The sequence below is a fragment of the Nicotiana tomentosiformis genome, chromosome 7, assembly GCF_000390325.3.
Source record: "Nicotiana tomentosiformis chromosome 7, ASM39032v3, whole genome shotgun sequence".
In the NCBI taxonomy this organism is placed as follows: domain Eukaryota; kingdom Viridiplantae; phylum Streptophyta; class Magnoliopsida; order Solanales; family Solanaceae; genus Nicotiana; species Nicotiana tomentosiformis.
Window position 1 is genome coordinate 41,645,900 of NC_090818.1, and position 21,032 is coordinate 41,666,931.

At 38.7% G+C, this 21,032-nt stretch overlaps 1 long non-coding RNA gene across 1 annotated transcript in view; it reads right to left on the minus strand.

Annotated features, from left to right (window-relative positions):
* The window catches only part of LOC138896469 (uncharacterized), a 29,742-nt gene extending 9,672 nt beyond the window's left edge, over positions 1 to 20,070 (minus strand). The window contains exon 1 of the long non-coding RNA XR_011409644.1: positions 10,275 to 20,070. This is a non-coding gene — a long non-coding RNA (uncharacterized lncRNA). The remainder of the gene's footprint in view (positions 1 to 10,274) is intronic.
* Between the last annotated feature and the right edge of the window lie 962 nt (positions 20,071 to 21,032).

Consider the following 21,032-nt stretch of genomic DNA (forward strand, 5'->3'; position numbering starts at 1 on the left):
GCCGGAAAAATCATCCGACATGAGCTTCGCAAACGGATTAAGCATAAAATAACGACAGTAAGGTTCCAATATGTGGAAATATCAGAACAAAGACTCCGTTCGAGATTGAAACTGCAGCGGCGGCGGAATTAGTAACAGCAGAAGCGTCGGAGGAGGAGGAAGCGTAGGCGGCAGAGGCGGAGATGGGGTGGTGCGGTGGCTAGGTCTTGGAAGATAGGGTGGCTGATCCTTTTTTTTTTCTTTAGGGTTCATGGGAGATGTCGCTTTTATTTTGGTTTGGGGGAATTAATATTGGCCATAGCATTAAAGTCAAATAGAGGGCCAAAATATAAAAATCACTCTTAATTAATTAAAATAAACTACTAAAATAAAACTAAATATTAAAAGTGAAACTATTTTTGTATTTTCAAATGTTATAATAAAGTAAAATAAATTACGCTTGATCTGATTCATGTGGAAAATGATACGTAGGCCACCTATATCGGGTTCGATCGAATCATTTTAGAAATTATTTGAAAAAAAAAGAAAGAAAAAAAGAAGAAAAAAATAGATGAAGTTGTGGGATGTGAAAAATGAGAGGAAACTGCGGGATGCAAGAAAAGTGCGATAATCAAAAAGAAAAGAGAGGGAAGAAATGAGCAAATTAAGAAGCGCAAGAGAGGAAACGAAGAAGAAAAGGGCAATGAGAGTAAAATTGGGATGATGTCATATGACCTTCGTAGCCTCGGAGTCATTTTAGAACTGATAACTGTGACTAGGTGCATTGCACATAATGTGAGATTATCTTATGTTAAATGCCCTAATGCTAACGTGATGACTTCATTTTGTTCCTCTTTGTTATTTTCATTATTGAGAAAGGTGGTTGGTTTGTGGTTCTTAAACTGGTAACTCTTTCTTACAACATAAAGTCGAAAGGCAATGACAGACGACAACAGAGTTGAGTTAGTGGATATTGATACACGAAAACGTTGGTTGAACAGGACATTGGGTTGGTTGAAGAGGTAAGGATGTTGAGACAACACATGGCGGACATGTATTAGGTTTGGATGACTGGGAAGGCACCACTCCCGCCACCACCTAGCTTCCTAAATGCTACCCTTACCCAAGCTCCGGTCATAGTGTCAAATGATCCACCATATTCTCCGGATTTTCCCGCTTATCACAGCTTTCCTAACCTCCCTAGTAGCTCCATCGTTCGTCCTCCAACTACCTTTCCCAAAAATAGCCCTTCTGATATTGTTGAGCCCCGCCAATGCCAAGTCCTAGTGGGCGTTCCTACTCAATGCTTTCAATCTCAACATCGACCCCATGAATATCTCCGTACTCCAGATAATCCTCCCCGATGCTACTTCTCTCCACAAAATCCCCAAAGTCATACCTCACCTTCCCACTACTCTATCCATAATGCATTGCCATATGCTCCACATCCACAGGACTCTTATTGGCCTACACCACTTCCACAAATATTTTACCTACCTCCTCATGCGTGTCAACCACCTAACCGCAAGAGGTTCCAACCGAGGCCAGAGTATAAAATGAAAAGGCAGCAGCAAAGAGAAAGTCTTTCACTCCTATTGGAGAATCATATGCTAGTTTCTTTCCAAAGGTTGAGGCAATTGGACATGTTGAAGCCAATTCAGATAAAAATGTCGAACCCCCTTCCAAAGAATTTTGATTATTTCCAAAGGTGCGCATATTGCTCTAATGCCCTCGGGCACAATATAGAAAAGTGTTGGCATCTGAAAAGAGCAGTCCAGAAGCTTATTGATGCAGGTGACATTACCATGCAAAATCCAGATACAACGGATACTAGCCAAAGTCCTTTGCTTGTTCATAATGAGACACATATGGTGGGCATGATTTGTGTTGAAAAGGAATATGAGAACTCTTCTGAATCCCTTGGAGGGTCATTTACCGTAAAGTTTTCAGCGCTATCAATCTCGGTTCCAGAAGTTGATCTTAAGAACGAGTTGGCAAAAGGGACCCAAAAGCTATTTGCTAAGGTCAACGTGATCGAGACTTCTGAAGGTTCTGGTAACGTCGATGTGCGACTCAGTGACTAAGATGTGGAGCTTGGTAATTGGAAAGACACTCCTTTCTTGGCTAGCCAGGGAGGAGTTTTGGTGGTTAATTTTGTTGTCATTTCTGTTTGTCCGGGTTATTTCAGGGTCGTAATCCGGATATTGTCTTGTGGCTCAAACCCTTCTTCCTCATATTTTTCCTAGTTCGTTTAGTTGTAGTAACTCGTCTAGTGTTATCTAGGATCGTTCCAAGGTTGTAACCCATGTTTATTTTGGTCGTTTTGTTTTTCAAACCCTTTCACCGTCTGTCTAATGCAATCTCATATTTTCTGTTATTTCTAGTTAGTTTTTGTTTAGTTCTCTTTTCCTTTTATAGCTCTTTTCATGCTGACTCTAGTGACATAATTTGCAGGCGGAATTCTCAGCCTGGTCTTGAAAATTAGTCTAATCAGGAAGCAATGAAACAAGGTTTGAAGATGATAGGGACATTTGAGGGAAAGAAGTAAAGATTTGAACATTTTGAGATCATTTAAATCCCGAATTGTATGAAACTAGGCAGATAGTTTGGGAAGTTAATAGGACGACAAGGATTTGGTATAAGAGAGTGCGTCCTAGACAATTTGAAGCAAGCAACTTTGAGTTCAAGTGCATCTCAGGTTACAAGATAAAGCCAATGGAGTTTGTCCCAAACTGACGGAGGGTATTCATTGTGAAGAAGAAATAATCCCAATGAGAGTTTTGTACTTGACACGGCACTAAAGAAAGATGGAAGGCATATTTGGGATATAAATACCGATACTATAAAAAAAATGTTGTGCATGATCTTCATTTTTCATTCTCAAGTTGCATGTGTCGTACTTGGCATTTTCAGAGATTGGGAGGCCCTCTTTCAGCTACCCAAACACTTTACACCCTTTGGTACCCTTTTGAGCCTGTGCTGATCTCTTTGACCTCTCCTCTTTTGGAATCAAGTTAGAGTCATAAAAAAATAAAAATAAAAAGGAAGAAGAAGTTCATATCCCCATAGGTTTGTTTTAGAAAGTCAATTCCAAGAGAAAAATTCAAAAAAAAAAAAGAGAAAAAAAAAAAGAAAAGAGGAAAAAGAAAAATAGCAACAACAAAAAAGTAGTCTTTTGAATTACGTTCGACCTGATTCTTGTCCCCACAAGATACGTAGGCAGCCTTACGGTTCGGTCGCACCAAATAAAATATTTCATAATCCCACGAAGTCAAGAGTGGGGCAATTTTCTTAGAAATTCCGTCTAAAAAAAAGAAGAGGTTCAAATTCTCTTGTTTTATAAACTGGGGCAAAGTTTTAAAATAGATTCCAAAAGTTGTAAATAAATTAACCATTTTATCTTAGTTTGAATTTGAGCCTTCATACCTTTCTTTCTTTCTTTCTAACCCTGTCCAAAAGCCACATTACAGTCCAAAAAAGACCTCCCAAATGATCTTTGAGAGTGCCGAGTTAGACATGCCAGGAGCATATGATATTTTTACCATGGTTAATGCTTTGTCATCTGCAGAATTAGAGGAAACAAGAATAAAAGAAGAAAATGAGAGAGTCTTATTGGTGAAAACCCTCACTGGCACCATAAGGCGATGGTGAGTTGAGAGAAAGAACAAAATGAGAGAGGCTTGATAGTGAAAACCCTCCAGGGCACTACAAGTCGACTGAGGATCGTGAATTAGATAGGACAATTGGAGCATTGAAGCCTAGTTTCACAGCTTAGAGGTATGACAAGAATGGAAGATTAGACTTGCTTGACAGATCATGCCACTTATTCCAAGATGCACGTCATGATCATTAGAGTTGGTGTTACATCAGAAAACTTTCTACTTTGTAATTCTTTTGTTAGATGTCATATCTTTCCATTGTCCCCTTACTTTGTTCTTCTTGCTTTGTTTAAGTCTCTTTTTGAGTCTGCTCTGTCAGAACAAGTGAGAAATAACTTCAAAATTTGCTATCAACTTTCCAATTGCACAAAGCGGAGTGTGACTAGCACATTAAAGTGGCATAAGTCAGGGGTGGAATTCGTACTGAGTTGATAACAATTGAAGTGCTTTGGGATTCATGTGAAATGCAAAGGTTCGGTAAATGTCAATTCATGGCACAATGCAACAGATAGAGGATTTGGGCTTGAACGGATCATAAGTATTTTCTGTGATAAGGGTGACAGAGAAAGTGGTTAGCCAATAACAATCAAGGTCTTCCAAGTTGAAATCAAAGTTATCATGGCAAGTGTAGGATCAATCACCCTCAAGATCAAGGCCACAAACCAACCACTATGTTTTAAACTCACAAGTCTTCTTTGCTTGAAACAGGGACGAAGACTATGTCTAAATCAAAGATTGGAAGCTGGAATTTTTCAGCTATCGTACCCAAATTTTGTGAGCACAAAGGTTGTTTGAGAAGGTTTATACCTAGTTGAGAAGATCATACCTCCTAGGCATTCTCCCTAGTCGAAAGAAATTTTAGTTTTCCTTAAGTTCAGGGGTCCCGCCTGGAGAATAGGGTCAATTGTTAGTTTCCTTAAGTTTTAATCTTTAGTTTTTTGAGTTCAGGGGTCCCGCCTGGAAAATATAGTCAATTTTTAGTTTAGTCAAGCTCAGTTTATAGTTTTCCTCAAGCTCAACCTCAAATATAAGAGATGCACTTCCTAGCTTGGGTTTTTCAGATTCTATTTCTTTAGGAGGTGCACTTCCTAATTTTATGTTAAATGCTTCACCCCTAGGAGACGCACTTCCTAGTGTGAGTCATTTAAGTTCATCCCTAGGAGACGCACTTCCTAGTTTGAATAATTTAAGTTTACCCCTAGTAGACGCACTTCCTAATATGGATCTTTCAGGTTATTCTTTTAGGAGACGTACTCCCAAGTTTGGGTCATTCGGGTTTTATTTTTAACAGACGCATTTGCAAGTCAAATTTTTTTGGTTTTACTCACAGGAGAAACACATCCTAATCGAGTCTTTAGTTTTACTCTCATCATTGCATCAATAGCATAAGTGTTTTACAGTTTTGCTAACAACTCACAAATCTTCCTAGTGCAAACTAGGGCACCCACCTGGAAAACGAGGAGAAATATTTCAGAAATCAGTTTTAGGTTCAAGTCATTGGCAGGCGCGCACCTGGAGAACGAGGGAATGTATTTCAATTTTTAAGTCATCAGGCGCCCACCTGGAGAATGAGGGAATTTATTTTAAGTTTTAAGTCATCACGCGCCGACCTGGAGAACGAGGAAATTTATTTCAAGTTTTAAGTCATCAGGCACCCACCTGGAGAATGAGGGAATTTATTTCAAGTTTTAAGTCATCAAGCGCCCACCTAGAGAACGAGGAAATTTATTTCAAGTTTTAAGTCATCAGGCAGCCACCTGGAGAATGAAGGAATTTATTTCAAGTGTTAAGTCATCAGGCACCCACCTGGAGAACGAGGGAATTTATTTCAAGTTTTAAGTCATCAGGCGCCCACCTGGAGAACGAGGGAATTTATTTCAAGTTTTATGTCATCATGCGCCCACCTGGAGAATGAGGGAATCCATTTCAAGTATTAAGTCATCATGCGCCCATCTGAAGAACGAGGGATTTATTTCAATGTTTAAGTCATCAGGCGCTCACCTGGAGAACGAGGGAATTCATTTCAAGTTTTAAGTCATTAGGCGCCCACCTGGAGAATGAGGGAATTCATTTCAAGTTTTACGTCATCAGGAGCCCACCTGTAGAACGAGGGAATTTATTTCAAGTTTTATGTCATTAGGCGCCCACCTGGAGAATGAGGGAATTCATTTCAAGTTTTAAGTCATCAGGCGCCCACCTGGAAAATGAGGGAATTTATTTTAAGTTTTAAGTCATCAGGCGCCCACCTGGAGAATGAGGGAATTTATTTCAAGTTCAAGGCATTAGCAGGCACCCACCTGGAGAATGAGGGAATTCATTTTAAGTTTCAAGTAATTACCAGGCGCCCACCTGGAGAATGAGGAAATTCATTTCAAGTTCAAGGCATTAGCAGGCGCCCACCTAGAGAATGAGGGAATTCATTTTAAGTTTCAAGTCATTAGCAGGCGCCCACCTGGAGAACGAGGAAAGTCATTTTAGAATTCACTTAGAGTTTGAGTTAGAGGCATCAAGAGCCCGCCTGAAGAACAGGGTCAACTTTCGATTTTCAAGTTCAAGAGGCATCAGTAGCCTACTTGAAAAATAGGGTCAACTTTCAATTTTCAAGTTCAAGAAGCATCAGGAGCCTGCCTGGAGAATAGAGTCAACTTTCATTTTCCATGTTCAAGTTAGAGAAGCATTATGAGCCCGCTTGAAGAACAGGGACAACTTTCAGTTTACAAGTTCCAGTCAGAGAGGTATTAGGAGCCCGCCTGAAAAATAGGGTCAACTTTCAATTTTCAAGTTAAAGAGGCATCGAGAGCCCGCTTGAAGAACAGGGTCAGCGTTCAATTTTCAAGTTCAAGTTAGAGAAGCATCAGGAGAAGCCCGCCTGAAGAATAGGGTCAGCTTTCAGTTTACAATTTCAAGTCAGATAAGTATCAGGAGCCCGCCTGAAGAACAAGGTCAACTTTCAATTTTCAAGTTCAAGGTATAGAAGTATCAGGAGCCTGCCTGAAGAACAACTTCAATTTTCAGTTTACAAGTTCAAGTCAAAGAGGCATCAGGATCCCGCTTGAAGAACAGGGTCAACTTTCAGTTTTCAAGTTCAAGTTAGAGGTAGCAGGATCCCGCCTGAAGAATAGGGTTAACCTCCAGTTTTTTTCAAGTCAAATCAGAAGTAGCATGAGCCGCATGAAGGACAAGGTTTGCAAGCTCGAGTCTACCGCCAGTTCAAGTTTATTTCAAGTGCAAGCAGCAGGGCGCCCGCCTGAAGAATAGGGTCAACTTCCAGTTTTCTTCAGACTCAAGTCAGCAGGATGCCCACTTAAAGAATTGGATTGAATTTTCAGTTTCATGATTGAAGGATCAAGTGGATATTCAAGGAAGATTCGAGACAAGAAGTAGATAGGATCTTGTATTTTTCTTTATTTTTGATGTAATTTTTCCTTTTATTTTTGATGTAATGGCAGGAACTGCGGACCGGAACCTCGACGGTGCCTCAATCGGCTCTCCACCTCGATATACTCCATCACTCTTCTCACATTTGAACTACACGTGGCCTGATTCCTGTATAGCCAAGGATATGTAGGCAGCTCAAATACCAGGGCTCGGTCACAATCTCTTGTCCATCTTTGTTTCGTTTTGAATAAGCGTCGGGTCATAAATCAATTACGTTGCTAATTGTTCTTTGCTCAAAAAATCCTTCAAGTTTCCGAGCAAAGAGGGGCAGCTGTAAGCACGTAATTTTTGACCTGCGCAACTTTTAAAAGTAGTATTTTTAAAATATTTACTTATTTTTAATTTGATAGGATTTAGCCTATTTTTCACTTTTAATCTAATAGTAGAACATAAAATTCGAAAACACAAAAAAATAGTTTCACTTTGTTTTTTTTACCTCATTACATATCTTTTTCAAGAATATTAGTATTTTTGGTAAAAATATTATTTTAATTTTGCGATAATATTAATCTAATCCTATTTTCTATTTTTAGTATGATATTTGAAAAATGCCAAAAATAGTTTTATTTTAACGGTTAGTTTTATTTTAATAGTTATTTCTACTTAAGTAGGGCTAGTTAATATTTTGGTAGTATTTTATCTTTATTTTTTATTTAATAGGCAAGAGTTGATGTGGGGTGGATAGATTTTTGGTTAATTAGGCCTTTAAGCACAAATCTGGCAAAAAAGGCCCAAAGTGGACGGCCCATTCCCTCAGCCCACATACCCCATCAGATATAACACCCTAGAACTAACCCTAGAGAGAGGATCGAGGCAGCTGCACATAGATAGAGAAAGAGAGAGGGGACGAACGAGAAACAAAAGTCTGGAAAGAAAACTCCAAAACTGAAAAACGCAGCAATTCAATACCATAAATACACCATAGCTTCTGCATGTAGAAAACCCAGTTGAAACTTCACCTAAAGTACCATTATTCTCCTGTTGAATCACTCCAAAACCCCATCAAACTCGCTAAAAATCAGTCGAAAACCACTGATCCATCAAGTGTTCCGGCAAGTTTCGAGGTCGTCATAGGTAGTAGTCTGAGGTTTTCGGGCAGGGTCGAGGTCCCATCGAGGTTGTCGTCGTCCAAGGTTCCCGATCTTAGAACATTTTCAGATTCGATCTACGGTTACGATTCATTCTTATATCAAGCTCTGTTCGACAGACTTTCGATTTGGGTTTCCGTACTTTCACATTTGGAGGTTTGCTGATTATATAAGAGGTCAATTTACTCTCTTCTCTCTTTATTTTAATATCGTGCTTGTGAATCGAAATGTGATGCTGGCCTTTCTCTTGTTTTGTTTGTTGTGGATCAAAATATGTGCTCTATTTTATCTTTTTCATTTTTATGATTGCAATTCTTCAATCTTGATTGTTGCGGAAATTTTCTGATCTTTGATCTAAGCTAGCTTCAAATTGATATTTCGTTGGATAATCGCTATAACTTTGATGATTCTTGTTGAAATTTCTAGTTATAAAGTATTTGCTCATGCCCATGAGTAGTGTATCTGGTAGTATGATTTTCTCTTTTTCCTTCCAAATAACTTCTTAAGCCCACTTTAAATACTGCCGATCTATATTCTCGTTAGTTTTCGTACAAGTTTGCCTTTGTCATTTTCTATTATTCTTTTGGTTCAAAAACGTTAGTTGGCCATGATTTTGAGTAATTTCCATTACTTCTTTATAGTTTATTGATTTCTTTAAGTAACAAAAAATATTTGTTTCAAAGGGATTTTCTCAGAGTCGCCACCTGGCATATTATCTTGGTGTGCCAAGTCACTATTTAAAAGTAATTTTTCCCTTAAAAACATATTTGACTCTAAACCGATTTGTACCAGAGATTCCAAGTAAGGGGTTCATTTGACTCGGGGAGAAGGTGTTAGGCATTCCCCGAATCTCGTAACTAGTACGATTGCATAAATGATCAAGTTGGTTTTTAAGAATATTCTAATTAAGGTAAACACACATAAAAAGGACAAATAAAACACAAAGGAGGTTCGAGGTTGTCTCCACCTAAAAAAAAGAAAAGAGAAGAAAAGAAAAATAAAATATTAAAAATCCTATATTAAACTATACTATGCTTCCTCCACAAGCTCGTCACGGCCTCCAGAATGTTTACAAAGTTCTTCGGGGCATTCCCCGGATAAATTAGTTAACTAAAGGGACAACCTCTCGCCTAAACAAAAACTATAACATAAACGCCCTAAAGGTTTGACTACCCAATGTGGTCGGCCTAAATATGCTACTAGCGATAAAAGAAATAACGAAACAAAAACACTTAAACTCAAATACTTTAATTTCTGTTTAGCCTAAGTTCCTTAGCCTATTCTTCATCATCTCAAACAAGCACAAATCACACAATGCAACAGAAAACATCCAATTGATAACATCTAAATCACGCATGAAAATACAACAATAATAACAAAATAGACTATTAAAGTAGTGGGTTTAAAATATGATATTGGCCTAAAGAAAACTCTGAATCACTTTCTTTTGTTAATAATCGAGAAATCAGCTAAAGAAGATCACTTAAAGAAATCAATAAACTATAAAGAAGTAATGGAAATTACTCAAAATCATGGCCAACTAACGTTTTTGAATTAACCAAAAGAATAATAGAAAATGACAAAGGCAATCTTGTACCAAAACTAACGAGAATATAGATCGACAGTATTTAAAGGGGGCTTAAGAAGTTATTTGGAAGGAAAAAGAGAAAATCATACTACCAGATACACTACTCATGGGCATGAGCAAATACCTTATGACTAGAAATTTCAACGAGAATCACCAAAGTTATAGCGATTATCCAACGAAATATCAATTTGAAGCTAGCTTAGATCAAAGATCAGAAAATTCCCGCAACAATCAAGATTGAAGAATTGCAATCATAAAAATGAAAAAGATAAAACATAGCACATATTTCGATCCACAACAAACAAACAAGAGAAAGGCCAGCATCACATTTCGATTCACAAGCACGATATTAAAATAAAGAGAGGAGAGTAAATTGACCTCTTATATAATCAACAAACCTCCAAATGTGAAAGTACGGAAACCCAAATCGAAAGTCTGTCGAACAGAGCTTGATATAAGAATGAATCGTAACCGTAGACCGAATCTGAAAATGTTCTAAGATCGGGAACCTTGGACGACGACAACCTCGATGGGACCTCGAACCTGCCCGGAAACCTCAGACTACTACCTACGACGACCTCGAAACTCGCCGGAATACTTGATGGATCAGTGGTTTTTGACTGATTTTTAGCGAGTTTGATGGGGTTTTGGAGTGACTCAACAGGAGAACAATGGTACTTTAGGTGAAGTTTCAACTGGGTTTTCTACATGTAGAAGCTATGGTGTATTTATGGTGTTGAATTGCTGCGATTTTCAGTTTTGGAGTTTTCTTTCCAGACTTTTGTTTCTCGTTCGTCCCCTCTCTCTTTCTCTATCTATGTGTAAGTGCAGCTGCCTCGATCCTCTCTAGGGTTAGTTCTAGGGTGTTATATCTAATGGGGTATGTGGGCAGAGGGAATAGGCCGTCCACTTTGGGCCTTTTTAGCCAGATTTGTGCTTAAAATGGGCCTAATTAACCAAAAATCTATCCACCCCACATCAACTCTTGCCTATTAAATAAAAAACAAAGATAAAATACTGCCAAAATATTAACTAGCCCTACTTAAGTAGAAATAACTATTAAACTAAAACTAACCGTTAAAACAAAACTATTTTTGGCATTTTTCAAATATCATACTAAAAATAAAAAATAGGATTAGATTAAAATCATCACAAAATTAAAAAAACATTTCTACCAAAAATACTACTATTTTTGAAAAAGATATGTAATGAGGTAAAAAATACAAAGTGAAACTTTTTTTTTGTGTTTTCGAATTTTATGTTCTACTATTAGATTAAAAGTGAAAAATAGGCTAACAATAAGCAACGTAATTGATTTATGACCCGACGCTTATTCAAAACGAAACAAAGATGGACAAAAGATTGTGATCTAGCGCTGGTATTTGAGCTGCCTACATATCCTTGGCTATACAGGAATCAGGCCACGTGTAGTTCAAAAGTGAGAAGAGTGATGGAGTATACCGAGGTGGAGAGCCGATTGAGGCGCCGTCGAGGTTCCGGTCCGCGGTTCCTGCCATTACATCAAAAATAAAAGGAAAAATTACATCAAAAATAAAAAAAATACAAGATCCTATATACTTCTTGTCTCGAATCTTCCTTGAATATCCACTTGATCCTTCAATCATGAAACTGAAAATTCAACTCCATTCTTCAAGTGGGCATCCTGCTGACTTGAGTCTGAAGAAAACTGGAAGTTGACCCTATTCTTCATGCGTGCACCCTGCTGCTTGCACTTGAAATAAACATGAACTTGCGGTAGACTCGAGCTTGCAAACCTTGTCCTTCATGCGGCTCGTGCTACTTTTCATTTGACTTGAAAAAACCTGGAGGTTAACCCTATTCTTCAGGCGGGATCCTGCTGCCTCTAACTTGAACTTGAAAACAGAAAGTTGACCCTATTCTTCAGGCGGGATACTGATGCCTCTTTGACTTGAACTTGTAAACTGAAAATTGACGTTGTTCTTCAGGCAGGCTCCTGATGCTTTTATACCTTGAACTTGAAAATTGAAAGTTGACCATGTTCTTCTGGCGGGCTCCTGATGCTTCTCTAACTTGAAATTGTAAACTGAAAGTTGACCCTGTTCTTCAAGAGGGATTCTCCCGATGCTTCTCTAACTTGAACTTGAAAATTGAACGCTGACCCTGTTCTTCAGGCGTGCTCCTGATGCCTCTCTGACTTGAACTTGTAAACTGAAATTTGTCCCTGTTCTTCAGGCGGGCTCATGATGCTTCTCTAACTTGAAATTGGAAAATGAAAATTGACCTTGTTCTCCAGACGAGCTCCTGATGCTTCTTGAACATGAAAATTGAAAGTGGACCCTATTTTTCAAGCGGGTTCCTGATACCTCTTGAACTTGAAAATCGAAAGTTGACCCTATTCTTCAGGCGGGCTCCTGATGCCTCTAACTCGAACTCTAAGTGAATTCTGAAATGACTTCCCTCGTTCTCCAGGTGGGCGCCTGCTAATGACTTGAAACTTAAAATAAATTCTCTCAATCTCCAGGTGGGCGCCTGCTAATGCCTTGAACTTGAAATGAATTTCCTCATTCTCTAGGTGGGCGCCTGGTAATTACTTGAAACTTAAAATAAATTTTCCCATTCTCCAGGTAGGTACCTGCTAATGCCTTGAACTTGAAATAAATTCTCTCATTTTCCAGGTGGGCGCATGATGACTTAAAACTTAAAATAAATTTCCTCATTTTCCAGGTGGGCGCCTGATGACTTAAAACATGAAATGAATTCCCTCATTCTCCAGGTGGGTGCCTGATGACTTAAAACTTAAAATAAACTTCCTCGTTCTACAGGTGGGCTCCTGATGAATTAACTTGAAATGAATTCCCTCGTTCTCCAGGTGGGCGCCTGATGACTTAAAACTTGAAATGAATTCCCTCGTTCTCCAGGTGGGCGCCTGATGACTTAAAACTTGAAATAAATTCCCTCGTTCTTCAGGTGGGCGCCTGATGACTTAAAACTTGAAATGAATTCCCTCGTTCTCCAGGTGGCTGCCTGATGACTTAAAACTTGAAATGAATTCCCTCGTTCTCCAGGTGGGCGCCTGATGACTTAAAACTTGAAATAAATTTCCTCGTTCTCCAGGTGGGCGCCTGATGACTTAAAACTTGAAATAAATCCCCTCATTCTCCAGGTGGGCGCCTGATGACTTAAAAATTAAAATAAATTCTCTCGTTCTCCAGGTGGGCGCCTGCCAATGACTTGAACCTAAAATTGATTTCTGAAATATTTTCCCTCATTTTTCAAGTGGGTGCCTGCAATTAAAACAACACAACAAACAAAATTTTCTGCCCCGGTTTGCACTAGGAAGATTTGTGAGTTGTTAGCAAAACTATAAAACACCTATGCTATTGATGCAATGATGAGAGTAAAACTAAAGACTCGACTAGGATGTGCGTCTCCTGTGAGTAAAACCAAGAAAATTTGACTTGCAAATGCGTCTGCTAAAAATAAAACCTGAATGACCCAAACTAGGAAGTACGTCTCCTAAAAGAATAACCTGAAAGATCCAGATTAGGAAGTGAGTCTACTAGGGGTGAACTTAAATTACTCAAACTAGTAAGTGCGTCTCCTAGGGATTTACTTAAATGACTCAAACTAGGAAGTGCGTCTCTTAGGGGTGAAGCCTTTAACATAAAATTAGGAAGTGCACCTCCTAAAGAAATAGAATCTGAAAACCCCAAACTAGGAAGTGCATCTCCTAGATTTGAGGTTGAGCTTGAGGAAAACTATAAACTGAGCTTAACTAAACTAAAAATTGACCATATTTTCCAGGCGGGACCCCTGAACTCAAAAAACTAAAGATTAAAACTTAAGGAAACTAACAATTGACCCTATTCTCCAGGCGGGACCCCTGAACTTAAGAAAAACTATAAATTCTTCCGACTAGAGAGAATGCCTAGGAGGTATGATCTTCTCAACTAGGTAAAAACCTTCTCAAACAACCTTTGTGCTCACAAAATTTGGGCACGATACCTGAAAAATTCCAACTTCCAATCTTTGATTTGGACATAGTCTTCGTCCCTGTTTCAAGCAAAGAAGACTTGTGAGTTTAAAACATAGTGGTTGGTTTGTGGCCTTAATCTTGAGGGTGATTTCTCCTACACTTGCCATGATAACTTTGATTTCAACTTGGAAGACCTTGATTGTTATTGGCTAACCACTTTCTATGTCACCCTTATCACAGAAAATACCTATGATCCGTTCAAGCCCAAATCCTCTATCTGTTGCGTTGTACCCATGAATTGATATTTACCGAACCTTTGCATTTCACATGAATCCCAAAGCACTTCAATTGTTATCAACTCAGTACGAATGCCACTTTTCCCTGACTTATGCCACTTTGATGTGCTAGTCACACTTCGCTTTGTGCAATTGGAAAGCTGGTAGCAAATTTTGAAGTCATTTCTCACTTGTTCTGACAGAGCAGACTCAAAAAGAGGACTTAAACAAAGCAAGAAGAACAAAGTAAAGGGACAATGGAAAGATATGACATCTAACAAAAGAATTACAAAGTAGAAAGTTTTCTGATGTAACACCAACTCTAATGATCATGACGTGCATCTTGGAATAAGTGGCATGATCTGTCAAGCAAGTCTAATCTTCCATTCTTGTCATACCTCTAAGCTGTGAAACTAGGTTTCAATGCTCCAATTGTCCTATCTAATTCACGATCCTCAGTCGACTTGTAGTGCCCTGAAGGGTTTTCACTATCAAGCCTCTCTCATTTTGTTCTTTCTCTCAACTCACCGTCGCCTTATAGTGCCCGTGAGGGTTTTCACCAATAAGACTCTCTCATTTTCTTCTTTTCTTCTTATTTCCTCTGATTCTGCAGATGACAAAGCATTAACCATGGTAAAAATATCATATGCTCCTGGCATGTCTAACTCGGCACTCTCAAAGATCATATGGGAGGTCTTTTTTGGACTGTAATGTGGCTTTTGGACAGGGTTAGAAAGAAAGAAAGAAAGGCATGAAGACTCAAATTCAAACTAAGATAAAATGGATAATTTATTTACAACTTTTGGAATGTATTTTAAAACTTTGCCCCGATTTATAAAACAAGAGAATTTGAACCTCTTCCTTTTTTTTAGATGGAATTTCTACAAAAATTGCCCCACTCTTGACTTCGTGGGATTATGAAATATTTTATTTGGTGCGACCGAACTGTAAGGCTGCCTACGTATCTTGTGGGGATAAGAATAAGGTCGAACGTAATTCAAAAGACTACTTTTTTGTTGTTGCTATTTTTCTTTTTCGTCTTTTCTTTTTTCTTTTTCTCTTTTTTTTGAATTTTTCTCTTGTAATGGACTTTCTAAAACAAACCTATGGGGATACAAACTTCTTCTTCTTTTTTTCTTTTTTTCTTTTTTTTTTTTTATGACTCTAACTTGATTCCAAAAGAGGGGAAGTCAAAAAGATCAGCACAGGCTCAAAAGGGTACCGAAGGGTATAAAGTGTTTGGGTAGCTGAAAGAGGGCCTCCCAATCTCTGAAAATGCCAAGTACGACACATGCAACTTGAGGATGAAAAATGAAGATCATGCACAACATTTCTTTTGTAGCATCGGTATTTATATCCCAGATATGCCTTCCATCTTTCTTTAGTGTCGTGTCAAGTACAGAACTCTCATTGGGTGATTTCTTCTTCACAATGAATACCCTCCGTCAGTTTGGGACAAACTCCCTTGGCTTTATCTTGTAACCTGAGATGCACTTGAACTCAAAGTTGCTTGCTTCAAAAATTCTAGGACGCACTCTCTTATACCAAATCTTTGTCTTTCTATTAACTTCCCAAACTATCTGCCCAGTTTCATACAATTCAGGATTTAAATGATCTCAAAATGTTCAAATCTTTACTTCTTTCCCTCAAATGTCCCTATCATCTTCAAAACTTGTTTCATTGCTTCCTGATTAGACTAATTTTCAAGACCAGGCTGAGAATTCCGCGTGCAAATCATGTCACTAGAGTCAGCATGAAAAAAACTATAAAAGGAAAAGAGAACTAAACAAAAACTAACTAGAAATAACAGAAAACATGAGATTGCATTAGACAGACGGTGAAAGGGTTTGAAAAACAAAACGACCAAAATAGACATGGGTTACAACCCTGGAACGATCCTAGATAACACTAGACGAGTCACTATAACTAAACGAACTAGAAAAAATATGAGGAAGAAGGGTTTGAGCCACAAGACAATATCCGGATTACGACCCTGAAATAACCCGGACAAACAGAAATGACAACAAAATTAACCACCAAAACTCCTCCCTGGCTAGCCAAGAAAGGAGTGTCTTTCCAATTACCAAGCTCGACATCTTAGTCACTGAGTCGCACATCGACATTACCAGAACCTTCAGAAGTCTCGATCACGTTGACCTTAGCAAATAGCTTTTGGGTCCCTTTTGCCAACTCGTTCTTAAGATCAACTTCTGGAACCGAGACTGATAGCGCTGAAAACTTTGCGGTAAATGACCCTCTAAGGGATTTAGAAGAGTTCTCACATTCCTTTTCAACACAAATCATGCCACCATATGTGCCTCATTATGAACAAGCAAAGGACTTTGGCTAGTATCCATTGTATCTGGATTTTGCACGGTAATGTCACCTGCATCAATAAGCTTCTGGACTGCTCTTTTCAGATGCCAACACTTTTCTATATTGTGCCCGGGGGCATTAGAGCAATATGCGCACCTTTGGAAATAATCAAAATTCTTTGGAAGGGGGTTCAGCATTTTTATCTGAATTGGCTTCAACATGTCCAATTGCCTCAACCTTTGGAGCAAACTAGCATATGATTCTCTAATAGGAGTGAAAGACTTTTCTCTTTGCTGCTGCCTTTTTATTTTGTACTCTGGCCTCGGTTGGAACCTCTTGCGGGTAGGTGGTTGACATGCATGAGGAGGCGGGTAAAATATTTGTGGAAGTGGTTTAGGCCAATGCGAGTCCTGTGGATGTGGAGAATATGGCAATGCATTATGGATAGAGTAGTGGGAAAGTGAGGTATGACTTTGGGGATTTTGTGGAGAGAAGTAGCATCGGGAAGGATTATCTGGAGTACGGAGATAATCATGGGGTTGATGTTGAGGCTGAAAGCGTTGAGCAGGAACGCCCACTAGGACTTGTCATTGGCGGGGCTCAACAACATCAGAAGGCCTATTTTTGGGAAAGGTAGTTGGAGGACGAACGATGGAGCTACTAGGGAGGTTAGGAAAGCTGTGATTAGCGGGAAAATCCGGAGAATATGGTGGATCATTTGACACTATGACCGGAGCTTGGGTAAGGGTAGCATCTAGGAAGCTAGGTGGTGGCGGGGGTGGTGCCTTCCCCGTCATCCAAACCTGATACATGTCCGCCATATGTTGTCTCAACATCCTTACCTCTTCAACCAACCCCATGTCCTGTTCAACCAACTGCTTTCGTGTACCAATATCCACTAACTCAACTCTGTTGTCGGCTGTCATTGCCTTTCGACTTTATGTTGTGGGAAAGAGTTACCAGTTTAAGAACCACAAACCAACCGACTTTCTCAATAATGAAGATAACAAAGAGGAACAAAATAAAGTCATCACGTTAGAGTTAGGGCATTTAACATAAGATAATCTCACATTATATGCAATGCACCTAGTCACAGTTATCGGTTCTAAAATGACTCCGAGGCTACGAAGGTCATATGGCATCATCCCAATTTTACTCTCATTGCCCTTTTCTTCTTCGTTTCCTCTCTTACGCTCCTTGATTTTCTCATTTCTTCCCTCTCTTTTCTTTCTGATTATCGCACTTTTCTTGTATCCCGCAGTTTCCTCTCATTTTTCACATCCCACAACTTCATCTATTTTTTTCTTTTTTCTTTCTTTCTTTTTTTTTTCAAATAATTTCTAAATTGATTCGATCGAACCCGATGTAGGTTGCCTACTCATGTTCCACATGAATCAGACCAAGCGTAGTTTATTTTACTTTATTATAACATTTGAAAATACAAAAATAGTTTCACTGGGCCCTACTTGCTTCATTTACAAAAATGATGGGAAAGTGCAATATCTTTTTGATTTTTTTTTTGGTCTTTTCTTGAAAAAGTTGTGAAAGAAAAATATAACTGGGCCCTACTTGCTTCATTTTGAACCTTCTTTCCCAAACATCATTCCGCCAAATGACCTTTCTACCCTCAAAGATGCAGCATGTATCACATAGGGATGATTGAATGTCCTTTTGGGCCATGGGCCCACTTGACACAATTTGGATAGGCTTCTACAAAGGAACACGGTACCTAGGACCGAGCCCTACTAAGTCACAATGATATGATGCAAATAAGCATGACCTAAAGGCTGACCTAAGTTTTGGAGTTCACTAGAGAAGGCAGTTCGGGGGAGCGTATGGTCGATGGTGACTGCTCAAGCTTTCCACCCACTCCATACGTCTGACGGCCCCCCTCCTAAAATAAAGGTGACTCAACAAAGTATTCGTGTACGCGACGCGTACTACGAGACTTGTTGCAGAAAGAATTGACCGGATAATGAAAATGATGACAGTTATAAAGCAGTAACACATAAAGGAAAAACTATAAACACGTAAACAACTAGCAAATAATAAAACGACATAAACAAAAATAAATATAAAAAAAAAAATAAACCAAATAAAACATAAAAAATTCAACAGAATATTTTAAAAAGCCAATAAGATCAAGTACCAGCTCGAACCTGTAACTCCCCAGCAGAGTCGCCAAAGCTGTCACACCCTTTTTTTCACCTTAACAAACCCTCTTAAAAGAATAAAAAGATTTAAAAACTCAAAATGGTTTTCAAATTCGAAAGTGACAAAAGATTGTGTTTCAAATGATTTTTTAGAGTCGCCACCTAACATTTGGTTTCGGTGTGCCAGGTCACCATTTTTTTTAAAAAACAATTTTCCTTCAAAATACATTTAGACTCTAAAGCATAGTCTGCACCAGAAATTCTAGATAATGGGGTTCATTTGACCCGGGGAGAAGGTGTTAGGCATTCCTCAAGTCCCGTAACGAGTACGATTGCATACTTGATCCGGTTGACTTTAAAGAATACTCAGATTGAGGTAAAAACACACAAAGAAAAATAAACACAAAAGAGGCCCGATGTCGTCCCCACCTAAATGAAAGAAAATTACACGAAAAGAAAATTAAAGTAATAAATTAACCTATAATATGCTTATTCTGCGATGTCCGTCACGTACTTCAATTACATTCACTACGGGGCATACCCCGGATAAAAATATATACAAAATCCACGGGGCATTCCCATGAGTATAAACTAAAAGGAACAACCTCTCAACTCGAATAAAAATAAAATAAAAGAAAAATAACCCTAAAGTTTGCCTACCCGAGTGTAACCGGCTTAAACATGCTACTAGAGATAATAAAATAAATAAAGCAAATAAAACAGAACTAACTAAACCATGCTGGAAATCTTTTGACTTTTTATTTTAGGTATTTGACCAAGCCCAATTTTTAAAGCATGTGAGAAATAGTTAATTACTAATGGGCTCAATCTTTCAGCTCCACAATCCAACTATTTTCTTTGTACCTAATTCGTATGGATTCAGTATCATTAAAATAGTTTTGCAAAGCAATTTAACCAAATAACTTTTTTCTAAATCAATCCACTATTCTCACCACTTCAACGTGTTAAGCTAATAACGAAAAGAACAAAAATTAATACATTCATCACATTAAAGATAAGTGAGGCAAAGAAACACAAAAGACAAACATGTATAATGATAAAAAATGGAATAGGAAAAGTAAAGAAATGACCTCAAAGTAGCTGGTGTAGAGCCATAAAATTGGAACACGAATCAAATTTGGGACCTCATCCGAAAACCACGAACGGAAGTCCTCGACAGACCAGATTTGGAAGTGCTTTCCCGGCGTTGCTGGATTGATTTTTTTAGCAGTTTTGCCGCTGATTTTGCTGCTTAGAGGAGAAGTGACGAGCAGAAGTTTGGGACGGCGGAGCCGGAAAAATCATCCGACATGAGCTTCGCAAACGGATTAAGCATAAAAAAACGACAGTAAGGTTCCAATATGTGGAAATATCAGAACAAAGACTCCGTTCGAGATTGAAACTGCAGCGGCGGCGGAATTAGTAACAACAGAAGCGTCGGAGGAGGAGGAAGCGTAGGCGGCAGAGGCGGAGATGGGGTGGTGCGGTGGCTGGGTCTTGGAAGATAGGGTGGCTGATCCTTTTTATTTTCTTTAAGGTTCATGGGAGATGTCGCTTTTATTTTCGTTTGGGGGGAATTAATATTGGCCGTAGGATTAAAGTCAAATAGAGGGCCAAGATTAAAAGGTGATGGGCTGGGTTAACTGGTGCGGGTCAGGGGTTAAGCTGATGGGTCGTGGGGTTTGGATTTAGAAAAATTGGGTTGGGTCTATGTCTTTTGGGTTTAAATTTGGGCTAAGAAGACTAAATAATATAATGTTTTTATAAAAATATAAAAATCACTCTTAATTAATTAAAATAAACTACTAAAATAAAACTAAACATTAAAAGTGAAACTATTTTTGTATTTTCAAATGTTATAATAAAGTAAAATAAATTACGCTTGGTCTGATTCATGTGGAACATGATACGTAGGCAACTTACATCGGGTTCGATCGAATCATTTTAGAAATTATTTTTAAAAAAAAAGAAAGAAAAAAAAAGAAAAAAATAGATGAAGTTGTGGGATGTGAAAAATGAGAGGAAACTGCGGGATACAAGAAAAGTGCGATAATCAGAAAGAAAAGAGAGGGAAGAAATGAGCAAATTAAGGAGCGCAAAGAGAGGAAACGAAGAAGAAAAGGGCAATGAGAGTAAAATTGGGATGATGCCATATGACCTTCATAACCTCGGAGTCATTTTAGAACCGATAACTGTGACTATGTGCATTGCACATAATGTGAGATTATCTTATGTTAAACGCCCTAACGCTAACGTGATGACTTCATTTTGTTCCTCTTTGTTATCTTCATTATTGAGAAGGGTGGTTGATGTGTGGTTCTTAAACTGGTAACTCTTTCCTACAACATAAAGTCGAAAGGCAATGACAGACGACAACAGAGTTGAGTTAGTGGATATTGGTACACGAAAGCAGTTGGTTGAATAGGACATTGGGTTGGTTGAAGAGGTAAGGATGTTGAGACAACACATGGCGGACATTTATCAGGCTTGGATGACTGGGAAGGCCCCACCCCCGCCACCACCTAGCTTCCTAGATGCTACCCTTACCCAAGCTCCGGTCATAGTGTCAAATGATCCA